This window comes from Cololabis saira, chromosome 15 (assembly GCF_033807715.1).
Source record: "Cololabis saira isolate AMF1-May2022 chromosome 15, fColSai1.1, whole genome shotgun sequence".
In the NCBI taxonomy this organism is placed as follows: Eukaryota; Metazoa; Chordata; class Actinopteri; order Beloniformes; family Belonidae; genus Cololabis; species Cololabis saira.
The window spans coordinates 246,585-261,053 of NC_084601.1; the positions used below are offsets into that span (position 1 = coordinate 246,585).

Below are 14,469 nucleotides of genomic sequence, written 5' to 3' on the forward strand. Positions count from 1 at the left end.
AACAGAGCTATCTTTATTGAATTGGAGCTGATGAGTATTGAGACGCAGTAATTAGGGCCCGAGCACTGACAGTGCGAAGGCCCTATTTTATTTGTAGGAATTTTTTTTCTTTTTTTTCTCGTTTTTATTTTTCCGACCAAAGGAGAGCCTTTTTTCCCCCTAAACGTGCCCCAAAAGTCACCAATTTTTTGCACGCAAGCCAGGCCTGGTGAAAAATTTGATATTTAAGGGTTTGCATTAATGGGCGTGGCAAAATGGCTCAACAGCGCCCCCTAGAAAACTTTGTGCCTCAAGCCCCACAATACGGTTTGACGTACATGCACGAAAATCGGTACACACCTGTATCATGTCGCAACTTAAAGAAATGTCTCTTGGCGCCATGGCCCAAACCCAACAGGAAGTCGGCCATTTTTAATTAATCGTGTAATTTTGGCGCAATTTAGGCAATTTTTTCGTCCGTTAATACGGCCCGAACCGTAACATGCACCCAGGTGTGTTATACATCAAAATGTGTGTCTCCATCCTGCGACGATGCGCATTACTTTTCTCAGTCAAAAGCATTACCGCGGAGACGATAGATGCTAAAAAGCGCGCCCCCTTCATCTGGTTGGTCCATATTTGATAAGTTCATTCAAAATAACTTTTGAATGGTTTCACATAAAGAGTCATGGGTGGTGTCATCGGACATGGTTCTGAGTCCTTGACCATAATTGGTGCAAATTAGCCCCGCCCCTTCTTCTGATTGGTCGATATGTGATAGTTCCTATTTTTTGCCATAACTTTTGAATGGTTTGACATAGAGAGTCGGGGATGGTGTCATTTCTGATATGCTTATGATGATAAGTTGAGTTTCATGTGAACAGCAAAGCCACTTTTTATAGTATTATTGACCTAGGAATGTGGGGGGAACCCGGCGGTGACCATGAGCGCGAGGGCCCGTTCATCGCTGCTTGCAGCTTTAATTTTTATTGACATTGCAGCCATCCATCTTTTCCCTTGCTTAAACAAAAACATTACATAGGAGAAGTAGTTGTGGGCAATATATCAAAGAAAATAGCATGCTACCAAGTGGACCGAACATTTGTTGCAGTCTGTGTCAACCAGATACCCAGTTACATTTCTGGGGAAGGCTACAGTGGATATGCTCCCCACGATAGCGGACGTATTTTGAAGTTGAATTGAATTTGTTGTTCATTTAGCGAAGAAGCATAAAGCTAATTGTATTGTTCAGCCGACACTCATCAGTATCTAGAGCCAGCCGGCTCCAAGAGATTAGTCACAGATAAACTATTATGTGTTGATGCTAATAATAACAACATAATACTCATACTCATAATATGGCACACTCATTTTATTGGAAAAAATATGTTCGTAAAATAACTTGATTAGTTTTGGGATAGAGATAAAAATGTATAAAACTGCAAGAAAAGTGTAACTTGCACACCAGATGAAGATGACTCTAACCCTTGTTAGCATTAGCTAGTTAGCTTCTGATTCTGGTGGAACTGTCAGTTTGTCATGAGGTGAAGGTCTACTTAAATCAGGATTCACTTATCAAAACGTAAATATTCATCCATCCACCCTCATGCCTGGGATATACTTGCAGTTCAGAACGCGTATGCATCTTGGCCGCCACGCGTATCCTGCGTTCATTTGTACATCATCCAATTGTGTCATGTAATAATAATAATAATAATAATGACTTGGATTTATATAGCGCCCTTCTAGGCACCCAGAGCGCTTTTACAGAAATCATTATTCATCCATACACATTCTCACCAGTGGTGGTAAACTTCATTGTAGCTACAGCTGCCCTGGGGCAGACTGACGGAAGCGTGGCTGCCATATTGCGCCTAACGGCCCCTCCGACCACCACCAACATTCATACACATTCAAACACATTCACATGTAAACTTGTCTGTTCTAATCTGCTACCGCTACCACTAAATATTTAATCACTTTTCCAACTGTTGCTTTGCTCACTGCCCCCTATCGGTCACCGCCGGTACGACGCGCTCTCCTCCCGTACTACGCGTTGCGGTTGGTGGTGCACTCGAACGGACGCGAACGCAAGCACCAACAGCAAGTTTATCAGGCGTTAGCTGATCACTGTGTCAACTCCGTGGATCTGTAATCATGTCATCGTTCCCTGTTGTAACTATGGTCATTGGAAAAACAAACTACAAGCTAATTTTTCATGAGATGACAGTCTTGAGATCTTAGTTACAGATGCTATTGCTATAACTTGATCACCAGGAGATTACCTGCTTATCTCCTTGTTTAGCTAGACTGCTAATAGAACCTTAATATTATTATTATTATTATTAGACTGTGCCTGTAATTACATTTTTAGCTTTTAGGAGGTACAGTGGGAGGATATCCAGTGTTTGAAGTTTCCCTTTCTCTCTTTAATTTTCAGGAGCGTATTAAATTCACCCAGACCAGCTGACTGACTTCCTTCGCACGCTTAATCTCTGAGCTGTTCCTTCAACATTCAACCACCAACTGAAGGCTTGGACACCTTTTTTTGCCCTGCTGAAGTGTCCTTGAAGAATGGCTGCACCGTTACCACCATGGTGGCTTTGTGATGAGCATAAACGTTTTTTTCCCCTTTTTTTTTCTTTTTATCATCCACCAGTGTTGACTCCTGCCAGGTTTTTTGGGCTGTTTCCTGGTCCAATAAGGCAAGGACTACATCTCCCAGCGTGCCTTTGTTTTTTCTCATTTTTGTTTCTTTAACCAGAAAAAAAATCCATTACAGAAATTTTTATTATTACATTTGAGGTGACACATCAGATCTCAGGATCTGAGAACTAAGACAATATGTCTTTGCGTTCAACACTAGAAGGCTGACTTGAAGAGGTTTCCCCTGTCAGTATTAAGTTAAAAAGATGACACCACTGGACTCCTTTTCCCAGCATCCCTTTCATTATACAGTAAGTGACAGAAAGTCTGTATTTAAAAAAATAAAAACTGAAAAGAAAATCTACCTTCAAGGAAATTAATTCCCATATATTGAAAGTAAAAAGAAGAAGAAGAAGAAAAAGAATATGTCCCAGCATTCAAAGGCACGTTTCCTTGTCTGAAGTACTTCCTTTTTTCAGGACGGTTTATTCTACCACATTCTCTACTGAATTTCAGCCCCTACAGGATTAGTACACCTTTGTCTGGTTAGGAGGGGGGTTTATCTTTGCTGTTTTCCAGACCTTTCATTTGTTCTGGGGGTCACATGGCCAAAGTGATGACATCACTGGACTTTATTTCTCAGGATGGCTTAGTCTGGCCGTCCCCTCTGCTGGTGCTCTGTGATGACAGACTCTTGTTTCAGGAGATGGGAAAGTCCCACCAATCCCTGCTACACTGGACCACACTGTCTGTGTCTGTCTTTGCTTGTGTGTGTATGTGTCTTCTCTTTTATATCTATCTTTTTGGGGACCTTGGTTAGTCAAAATCTTGCAAGGAGCTTTTATAATCTTTTTCCATCCTTTCTGGGTCACGGGAGTTCATCATCATGTCAGCACAGGTCCTAACAAAGATAGAAGCACAAGCTTGTGTGTTACTCTGTGTGCCCCAATGTTCCCACTTCAGCTTTAAACCCTTTTTTGTACAAGTTATATTTTTCACTTTCAAATGTGTCTTTTGCTACAAGATATTTAATCATGTCACTTTGCTAAAGCTTCACTTTGGGGACTCTAAAAGGGTCTAACACTCAGCAAATTCAGAATCCTCAAACATTAATGTTGAAATATTTTTAGTATTTTTTGTTGAAAACATTTCACTCAGCATCTGATGGGTATTCAAATGTTGCTTTAAATAGTGCGTGCTTGGTTGTTTTTTTTTTTGTTTTTTTTTTTAAAGAGATATATGTTATTTGTTATATTTCTGGTTGTTTTGCATCTTTCCAGATCCGGATCAGTTAATGCGTGTTTGATTTCTCTGCATATTTGGGTTGAAATGTCAATGGTGGTGATTATTCTCATTAAGTGTGTTTCATGTAATATTATGCAAAAGTACTTTGCTTAAATAACTCTTTCATAAGAAAAATGCAAACCTTGTAGGGTTTTGTGGACTAGAGAATATTTGTAAACTTTTTTTAAAAAACATTTTGCCTCATCAAAATTTATTATTCTAGCACTTTGTGAGAAAAATGCTATTTTATTCATGAAAATGCTTTGTTATGTTTTACAAACGTGTCAAAGCCTTCCTGATGCACTTATTGCATCAAGTTAATTTATTACAGTTAAAGGTATTCATCAAAAACAACCAGCAAAGGAAATGTGCATGACAGCTAATTTTCATGTCATTGAAAGTCTTCATTTATCAAAAATTAGACATATGTGTTTTTTGTCCATTTCATTTTATTAGATGCTTTTTTTTCTTTTAATTTTTGCTATTGTTGACAACAGATAAAATATCCGATCAGACAGACTTGACAAAAAAAAAAAAGAATCCACCAAATAATGTTTGGTCTGTTCCACTCGTTGGATTCAAAAGGAGCGTCAAACTGAGGGAACGTACGTGAACACAGAGACTTCACTTGTTTTGTGGATGCAGTTACAAACTGCTGGGAAATCCGTCTGAATAGTTGCTGTGGAAACCGCTAAGTCATGGTGTTCCCCTTCACCACGGCAACCAGTCACATCCTCCCTGACGTCGACGCCACAGAAGCCCAAAGACTGTTTAAGGAAAATCTGAGCAACTGGTACTGGTCGCGTTGAGTTCACTGGATTTCTCACAATGTGGCAGTTTTTACATTCCCTCCTCTGTTTGTATTACAGCTCCTGGTAAAAATAGCAACCCAGGCTTGACTTCTCTTGACAAAATTACATATTCTATGTGGACCTAAGAGTTTTCATCATAAATACATATCGTCATATTTTTTCTAACTGGTTAAGAAAATCCTGAGACATAAGGAACTGCTTGTGTTTACAGAAATATGAATTAAACATGCTTGAACTGAGTTCAGAAACAGTTTTGACTTCTGTTAAATAACGACTTTAAACACTTTAATTCACATTTAAAACTGTTTTTAAATGACTTCCTGTTGGTTTTGGTCATTGTGGGTTCCTCTGAAAATTCCTCTCATCTGTTTTAGTGGACTTGTCACGAGTCTTGGGGTTTAAAGCAGGTGTTGTCGACTTGTTGGGCACGCCTGGTCTGTTTCTCCTCTCGTTCCTGGAGACTGAAACCTCTCTGGCTGCTCAAGTCTGGTTCCTTTTGTTTATCTCATTCATAGTTCCTCACTTCCTCTTCCTCTTCCTCTTTGATTCCCATCTACGCTTACAGTCCAACAACACTGGAAAGCACTTTCCTCTTGGTCTCACTTTAAAGCAGAAAGACAAAGATGTAGAGCTGAATATAAATATACATGTATCTGTTCTGAAACAGTCAATCTTTATTGCTGTTATAATTATGAAATTATTTCATGCTTTTGTTGTTGTTTATCAAAGAAATTGATTTTGTTGAAGCATGTTTCTGTATTATTTTCCATTTCTGAATATGCTGAATATTATTATTGTATTAATGCATCTATATAGATTATTGAGCACAAAACCTTTCTGTGACTTTTTGGCACCTTGAGCCTCCGTGGGTCCTCCTGTTGAACGTTGCAGGAGTTAATGAATAAAAAGTTAGTTAACTATTATATTTCTATCAGATTTTCTTCTCGTGACACCAGTTTACATGTTCAATCATGAAATCCTGAGTTTAATCTGATATGAACCAGTCAGCAGCTTTCTCTGTTGCGGGTTTGTGGGCTGTATCGGTGCACATGCAGCAGGTGGATGATGGAACCAGCTTCACTGTCACAAATCTGCTTTTAATCTCATTTAGAAGCTTAGCTGTCATTCATTTGAATGTGTGTTTGATTAGCACGCGTCTCTGTCTGCCGTGCTCCCCCCGTGATGGTTCTAGAACTGTAAACACGGGGAAAAAGCCCCCAAAGTAGTAGTCCAATGACGGTCTGCCAGCGTGGCCAGATTTGAGGAGCATACTAAAAGACAAGTCAGTCTGAATCCTGTTTTGATTATTTACAAAGTAAAAACTAGAATAAAGTATTATGGCCCGGTGGTTTGAGAAAAAAAAGGACTCTAAAGATGGAAGTCTGACTTTCAGAGCACCCTGATATTCTGTTTTTCTATTGAGGCTCTACTGCTCTGTATGCGTTCTCCAGATAAAGGTCCATCATGAACTCTCCTACGCACACGCAGCTCCATCCCTCCCTGGTGATGGATGGAGCAAGGCTGCCCAGTTTACAGAGCCAAAGCTGCATACGATGCTGTTTGGTTGGTTTTTCTAGAGAGATGGGCAGCTAGCAGATGATGAGGAGACACTGAAAGTGACAAAAAGTGTTCTGGGTTAGAAATCACCAAAGATCCCTTGACCTACCTTGAAAAATCAATCAAATCTGTGAAAATGATATTAACTTCCAGTTGTATTTAAACTTAATATCGTGAAGATGTTTTCATTCTTGCCTGAATGAGATGCCTTCCAGTGCAAAGAAGACGACCTGTTGAGTCCTGTTGAGGACTTCACAAGCTAAATCTTGACATCAGAGGTAAAAGGACCAAATTGTGAGTCGATTTGTGAATTCTTCTTTTGATATTTGAAGACTGAACTATTGACAACCAGGTAGGGCAATGATTTGTCTAAAAGTGGAGTTTTTACTTTGATGTCATATTAAATTACTCAGATTAATTTAATAAGCTTCGAACAGCCTCCACAACACGTGGTTAAATAAATGTTGTTATAGCGGCATGAATGTGTGATTCCTGTGTGTGACTGATGATCACTGTTTGTATTTGCTGTTGTAGGTTTTGTTTCGTAACCGGTTCCTCCTTAGTAAGAAACTGAAATACAGTTGGACTTTATTCCCCTTCATTATGTAAAAAATGTCCTATGATGGCTGAATAAATCTGGTGTTTTCTCCCCAAATCTGTGATTATGTGTGAGTCAAGCAGTTTATTATGAAAGGGAACATGCAGAGGAGGGTAGACGTTAACAACAATGAACATTAAATGGAGAACATTTTGGTTCAAGTCTAAATTAGTTATGCTTGAAGAATGAGTTGAAGATAGTAACAATATTAATACGACTTGGTGTTCGTGCAAAAAATCCCAAATAAAATCATATCATATTAAATAAAACATAGAAAAGGTATCACACTTCAGAAGTTCTGTCACAGTGTTTTTTAAAGAATAAAAGATTTGTAAGAACAATATTGTGTTTCTGGACTAAGGGTGTGTCGTTACAAGCAAAAAATCAAGTTTCAAAAGTCATGCAAATTATTATTATTTTTTTTTTTTAATAAATCAGTAGTCTTTCCCAGACTGAATAAGACCAACAAGGTTATATTTGAAGACTAAATCAGTAGCCAATTTAAAGTATAATTCATCTCTTTGATGGGTGGGGTGGAGATTGATATTTGACCATATTCCTGATGCTGATGCTGAGGGGAAACCCCTCATACTGTGTCAGGAGATTTCCATCCTGCTGGAGCCCAGACCTGGGTCCTAGGACCAGACCTAGGACCTAGGTGGGAGTGATCCTCCCTGCTCTCCTCGGCTTTCTGGAGAAGCATGGGTGTTGGAGAGATTCCATTGGATTTATTGCCATTGCACATGTCACAGGTGCAAGGCAACGAAATACAGACTGCATCTAACTAGAAGTGTGTAAATAAAACAGTAACTAGAATAAATACATATGATATATACAAAGGTGCAGGTTTATAATATGAAATACACATGTATAAGAGTATGTAAGGTGGTGCATTGCAAAAAAACGTAGATATTCATTAAGGAATGGTGCAATGATCATAATTATATCTAATAATAATGACTCTAGTCACTCGAGTGAAATAACCTGTTTTTCTGAAAGTGCAATAACCTTCTCCCTCTAAATACTTCACTGGTATTTTTGCACATGTATATATTATTTGTTTTTCGGGTTTAGTATTTCTTTTGTACATTGCTTTTTTATATTGCTCTTTTTTTAATTATTAGCTATTTATTGGTTATTTTTATGTTTTTTAGGATAGCCTATACTTTTTTTATACGTTTTCATACTTCGTGTGTATTTTGTAAAATTGCTGAGTGTGTATGTTTGCTGCTGCACAAGTACATTTCTCCTCTGGGGGATCAATACAGTTTATTCTTTTCAATTCAATTCTATTCTATTCTATTCTATTCTATTTTATTCTAATGCAATACTGCATGGCTGAGCAATATAGTGTAGGCGGATGAGTCTGGGGGGAGGGGGGCTGTGCATGTGTGTGTGTGTGTGTGTGTGTGTGTGTGTGTGTGTGTGTGTGTGTGTGTGTGTGTGTGTGTGTGTGTGTGTGTGTGAGACAGCATGGTGTTCATCCTGGTGTTCATCCTGGTGTTCCGAGGCTGCTGTAGCTGTAGCGCCTCCCAGAGGGCAGAAGGTCACCTGTGCATGCGTAGCAGGAGTCTTTCCTGGTTTCATGCCCTCCTGAGACATGCTTCCTTTAAATGTCCTCAATTGCAGGAAGTGAGACTCCAGCACGTGAGGTCACAGCCGATCCCCCTCTCTGGAGGGGATTCTGCCCCAGGCCCGAGCAGCAACGTCCCACACCGTGCCGGAGGTGGGGAGGCTGTTTGGTGACCCCAGCGTAGAAGTGAACCAGTATGGTTTTCTTCAGCAGGTAAACCTTCCTCTGTGGTGTCTTTTTGATTTGGTAGCTGGTGTTGATTTCCACCCGAGGTCACGGGTGATGACGGCGCCTCCACAGTGGCAAGTGGACAGTGACATAAGGAGCTCCACTCTCCCTGGAGCCCAGAACCATCTAGTCTTTAAAGGAGTTCAGCTCCAGGTTGGTCTTATGAATTAAATATAATTAATCTCTGACAAAAATATTTACCAAAGTATTATACAAACCGACCATCTATGTTTAAATTGATTTTGTTATTTCAATCTAATAAGTTAAATGTTATTTATAAATTAGGCGCCTTTTTGAAGAATGCCCTTCCTCTGTTTAATGATTTTTATTTTGCCTTCACTAGCAAGGACCACGCCATCAATGAGATACTGTACGTTTAATTGATTTATTGAGAGATGATGGTGATGATGATGACGATGGTGATGATGATGGCGATGACGATGATGATGGCAATGATGATCCGAGGTTCGGTCGATGCGTTGTGGGGAAGCTGGTAGGGAATCCGCCGCAGCGCCCGGGCAATGACGGACCCCCAAAACCGATTACTTAAGGAGATGAGACTGAGCGGATCTGAGGTCGCTAAAATCTGAGCGAATGTAGCGATGATAGGTTCGGGAGGACCAACGGCCCATGAGCTGTATGAGGTGCTCTGGGATACCGTTGCGGGAGGCTGAAGTGGCGGCTCCGATCCTAAAGGAGTGACCGGAGTAGTGCGTGGGAGAGATGCCAGATAAAGAGAGTATATGACGGAAGTGATGGTGAAACCAGAATCTGGTGACGACGTGTCCTGACTCGCACACGAAAGGAGGATCTGTCGAAGACGTGCTCTGTGATTTCCGGAATGACAAGTAGTTGGCCAGGGTCTCGAAAGTATTCAGTGGTGATTGGTCTTTGAAGTAGAAGACTAGTGTTGGTGAACCTGATTGATTGGTCTTGCTTTGCTTCAGGTAGAAGACTATGATGTCGTCAGAGTAAAAAGACAGGTCGGAGATGCATGCGTAGCGGCGTGGGTTGAAGTGGATGGTAGGCGCAGTGAATTCGGAGCATCTAAGGAAGCCACAAAAGGCAAGTAAGAACATGGCTTCAAGGGTTCGAGCGACATGGGGGGTGCTGTATCCGGAGCGGATGGTGTGGATGCATGTTGCTAACAAATTAGCAGTAAGGGGAAGGCGGCGTAGATTCTGGGCTGGTTCTTGACGTAGAAGTCCTTTAAGGAGAGCGGTAACCTGAGGATGATTAGAGGCTTGGACTGCCGGTTAAGAGCTTGGAGAAAAAATTGATACCGCTAAGATAGACTTTGATGGTCTGTGTCTTAAAAGCCATCACGGAATGGGCGTAGGTGATGTAGCTAGACAGGGTGATGAGGTCAAACGATGGGAAGGTTATGTTGTGTCTAATGTGAAAATGATGGAAACTTCTCCAGGCGGTCCAGTATGATGATAAGGTAGTGGGTGATAAGCTGTTGATGATGGCATTCTGGGATTCGACGATCAGAGGTCTTAGGGCTGGGTTTATACGTTGAAAGTCAACGCAGAATAAGGAGGAACCGGTGTTGGAGAGGGGTCTGCCAAGCTTCTGAATTTCTGGAATGAGAAACGAGAAAGAGAGTCAGCGATGGTGTTGGAGTGACCAGGGACATGTGCTGCACGGAGGATGTATTGATGTATGACTGAGTGCCAGACTAGGCGGCGCACGAACGGCATGATGGATGTGGAGTTGGAGCGTCCTTTATTGATTATGTCGACTACTGCGAGGTTGTCTGAGTAGATGAGAATGGACTTGCGGGACCATTCGTGGCCCCAGAGAATGGCGGCCACTGTGATGGGATAGATCTCGTAGAAAGCGGAAGAAGCCGTGTAGTTTTCGTTTGCAAGCTCTGAGGGCCATCCTGCTGCAAACCATCTGCCATCGTAGAAACCCCCAAAACCGATTGAAGGGGCAGCATCGGTGTAAAGATTGACATCGTGGGGGTGAGCCAGTTGGTCATCATAAAAGAAAGTGATCCCATTCCAGGTGGCAAGGAGGTTGAGCCACAAACGAAGCTCGGCACGGCTCGAGTTGTCTAGGGAGATGGGAGACAAGAGAGATGGAACAGCGGAAGCGATGGACAGCAAGTGGGAGATGAAGGCCCGCCCTTGGGGAATAATGCACATGGCAAAATTGAGGTGGCCCAGGAGGGAGAGGAGTTGGCGTTTGGTGCAGCCTGGGGCTAAGAGGAAATTGGAAATGAGAAGACTGATTCGGTTGAGCTTTTCGGTCGGAAGAGAAGCCTGAAAGAGATCTGTATCGAGAGTGATTCTGAGGAATTCGAGGGAAGTGGAGGGGCCCTCCGTTTTCTCGGCGGACAATGGAACCCCGAGTTCGGAGAAAACGGAAGTCAGGGTGACCAGGCCAGAAGCGGGTGGCGATGAGGGAGGGGTAATGATGAGGAAATCGTCCAAGAGATGGACGAGGAAAGGAATGCCATGGTTGTTGGAGAGGATCCAGCAGAGGGCCTCTAATAAGGTATCGAAAAGTTTGGGGCTGCTCTAGCAGCCGAAGGTGAGCCTGATTGCGAAGTAGTATGCACCTCGCCAGCGGACGCCGAAGTATTGCCAGAAGTCTGGGTGAATAGGTAGAACCTTGAAAGCGCTGGTGATATCCGCTTTTGAGAGCCACGATCCTTTCCCGGCGAGTTTAATGAGGGCGATGGCGTGATTGACGGTGGCGTAATGAAGGGAGAAGTCTTCGCTTGGAATCAGGCTATTGATGCTTGGGATGGAACTGCCATGAGGCGCTGAGAGATCGACGATGATATGTTTCTTTCCTGAGTATTTCCTGGTTGCAATGCCGAGGGGGCTGATTCGAAAGTTCGGAAAGGGGGGATGAGTGAACGGGCCGATCATGAAGCCTCCTTTAACTTCCTTGGCGAGCAAGCGATCGACTGACTCCGGCTCGTTTATGGCGGACAGTAGATTTTTGCATTCGAAAGATGAGGACGGAAGTGAGATGATGCCGGGGTGGAAACCTTCACTGAACCCTTTGATGAGGAACTTCACGAAGCACGGATTAGGGTGGTTGCGAAGTGCCACCCCTAAAGCGGGAATGTTGATAGGTGTAGAGAGATGCTCACCTAGTTTCTGCGAAGTTGGGTTGTGCGGGCAGGCGGGGCGGGCGTGTCCGCCGCCGCAGTAGGAGCAGACATTGAGGAAGCGGCACTGGGACATATTGGAGCCGGTGTCGTTAAAGTTCAGAATCAGAATCAGAATCAGAGTACTTTATTAATCCCAAAGGGCAATTCATTTATACAGTCGGCCTGTCCATAGCAGCAACACACAATACACAAAACGGGCAACATCCACGACCACATCAGCAACAACAACCACAACCAGTGACATCACAGCAGAGCAGAATGCAAATTCTTTATGGTTCACAGTCGTTCATAGCAAGAAAATTTAAGTTTCATTTTGCATTTAGCAGCCTTATGGCAGACGGAACAAAGGAATCCGCATAGCGGTTAGTTTTCCGCACCGGCACATAATACCGCCGACCTGAGGGCATAATTATGTATCGATGCATCGATGCCCTTGGTTATGGGAATGCTGACAGATGGGGTGGAGGATGTGTGCGTTGGAAGTAAGGGTGCTGGCGGTGCTGCTGACGACAACCGGGAGAAAGCTGAAGATCTCGCTCGGGTGGAATGAGGCCCAGCATGGGCAGGAATGGAGCAGGATGAAGCTGGGTGCGATGGGGCACCACACAAAGAGCATGTTAGGGCTGTGCGGGCGGCGAAGATGCGGAAATACAGTTCGGTGTCCAGTGTGTCCCAGTATAAATAATAATAATAATTAAAGCTGCAAGCAGCGATGAACGGGCCCTCGCACTCACGGCCACCGCCCCCCATAAGCATATCAGAAAAGACACCACCCACAACTTCCTATGTCAAACCATTCAAAAGTTATAGCAGAAAAAAGGGACAACCAATCAGAAAAAGGGGCGGGGCTAATTCAGGCCAATGAAGGTCAAGGACTCCATACAGAATCTGATGACACCACCCACGACTCTCTATGTCAAACCATTCCAAAGTTATAGCAGAAAATCGGGACAACCAATCAGAAGAAGGGGCGGGGCTAATTAAGGCCAACGAAGCTTAAGACTCATTACAGAGTCCCATGACACCACCCACGACTTCCTATGTCATTCAAAAGTTATAGCAGAAAAAAGGGACAACCAATCAGAAGAAGGGGCGGGGCTAATTCAGGCCAATGAAGGCCAAGGACTCCATAAAGAATCTGATGACCCCACCCACGACTCCCTATGTCAAACCATTCCAAAGTTATAGCAGAAAATCGGGACAACCAATCAGAAGAAGGGGCGGGGCTAATTAAAGCCAACTAAGCTTAAGGACTCATTACAGAGTCCCATGACACCACCCACGACTCTCTATGTTAAACCATTCCAAAGTTATAGCAGAAAATCGGGACAACCAATTAGAAGAAGGGGCGGGGCTAATTAAGGCCAACAAAGCTTAAGAACTCAGTACAAAGTCCCATGACACCACCCACGACTTCCTATGTCAAACCATTAAAAATTTATAGCAGAAAAAAGGGACAACCAATCAGAAGAAGAGGCGGGGCTAATTCTGGCCAATGAAGGTCAAGGACTCCATAAAGAATCTGATGACACCACCCACGACTCTCTATGTCAAACCATTCCAATGTTATAGCAGGAAATCGGGACAACCAATCAGAAGAAGGGGCGGGGCAAATTAAGGCCAACGAAGCTTAAGGACTCATTACAGAGTCCCATGACACCACCCACGACTTCCTATGTCAAACCATTCAAAAGTTATGGCAGATAAAAGTATTCTAGGGGGCGCTGTTGAGCCGTTAGGCCACGCCCATTAATGCAAACTATGAAATATCAAATTTATCGCCAAGTCTGGCTTGCATGCAAAATTTGGTGACTTTTGGAGAACTATCAAATATGGACCAATCACATGAAGGGGGGGCGCGCCTTTTGGCGTCTAGCGTCGCCACGGTAACACTTTTGAAAGAGAAAAGTAATGCGTGGTGTCGCAGGATGTACACGCACATTTTGATGTATAACACACCTGGGTGCACGTTACGGTTTGGGCTGAATTAACTGCCGAAGGAATGGCATAAATTTAGCCAAAATGACACAATTTATTCAAAATGGCCGACTTCCTGTTCGGTTTCGGCCATGGCGCCAAGAGACTTTTCTTTTAGTTGTGACATGATACAGGTGTGTAGCGATTTTCGTGCATGTACTGTCAAGGTTGACATTCCCCCAGCCTCCAGTTTGCCTTCAGTTTCTGTCTTGCCCCGCCTGTGTCCCATCTGCCCTGATTGTGTCTGCACCTGTGTCTCGTTATCCCCTCAGTATATCTTGTCTTGTCATTCCTTTGTGCTCTGTCGGTCCGTACTGTTCTCTCCTCCATGTCTCCTTGTAGTTTTTGTCTTGATCCTGGTTTTTGTGTTTTTTGATCCTGCTCTGCAGCGCCTTGTTTTTGCCTTTTTATGGATTAAATCCTTTTTGTTTTTGAGAACTCCTGACTCCAGCCTCCCTCTGTCTCCTGCACTTGGGTCCTAAGAATAACCAAACCATGACAGAACGGACCGACCAGGTGGACCCAGCGGGAGAGTACCTCACCATGTGGGACTTCCTTTGCCGTGAAGCGGCTAAAAACGTGCGGGAGTGTTGGGACCCCTTTTGGGGAACACGCCTGGCTCTGGGTGGACCCAGGAGCCTGCAGATGCAACGGCGACGGCGTCAGCGCCAGCGCCAGCCCC

At 43.3% G+C, this 14,469-nt stretch overlaps 1 protein-coding gene and 1 pseudogene across 1 annotated transcript in view; one reads left to right on the forward strand and one right to left on the reverse strand.

Annotated features, from left to right (window-relative positions):
• cdc42se1 (CDC42 small effector 1) overlaps positions 1-6,933 on the forward strand; it is a 28,950-nt gene extending 22,017 nt beyond the window's left edge. Inside the window, exon 5 of the mRNA XM_061741974.1 lies at positions 2,420-6,933. The gene's annotated coding sequence lies outside the window, so the exon portion shown is untranslated. The remainder of the gene's footprint in view (positions 1-2,419) is intronic.
• A 2,286-nt stretch (positions 6,934-9,219) lies between these two features.
• LOC133461378 (uncharacterized) lies at positions 9,220-11,883 on the reverse strand (annotated as a pseudogene).
• Between the last annotated feature and the right edge of the window lie 2,586 nt (positions 11,884-14,469).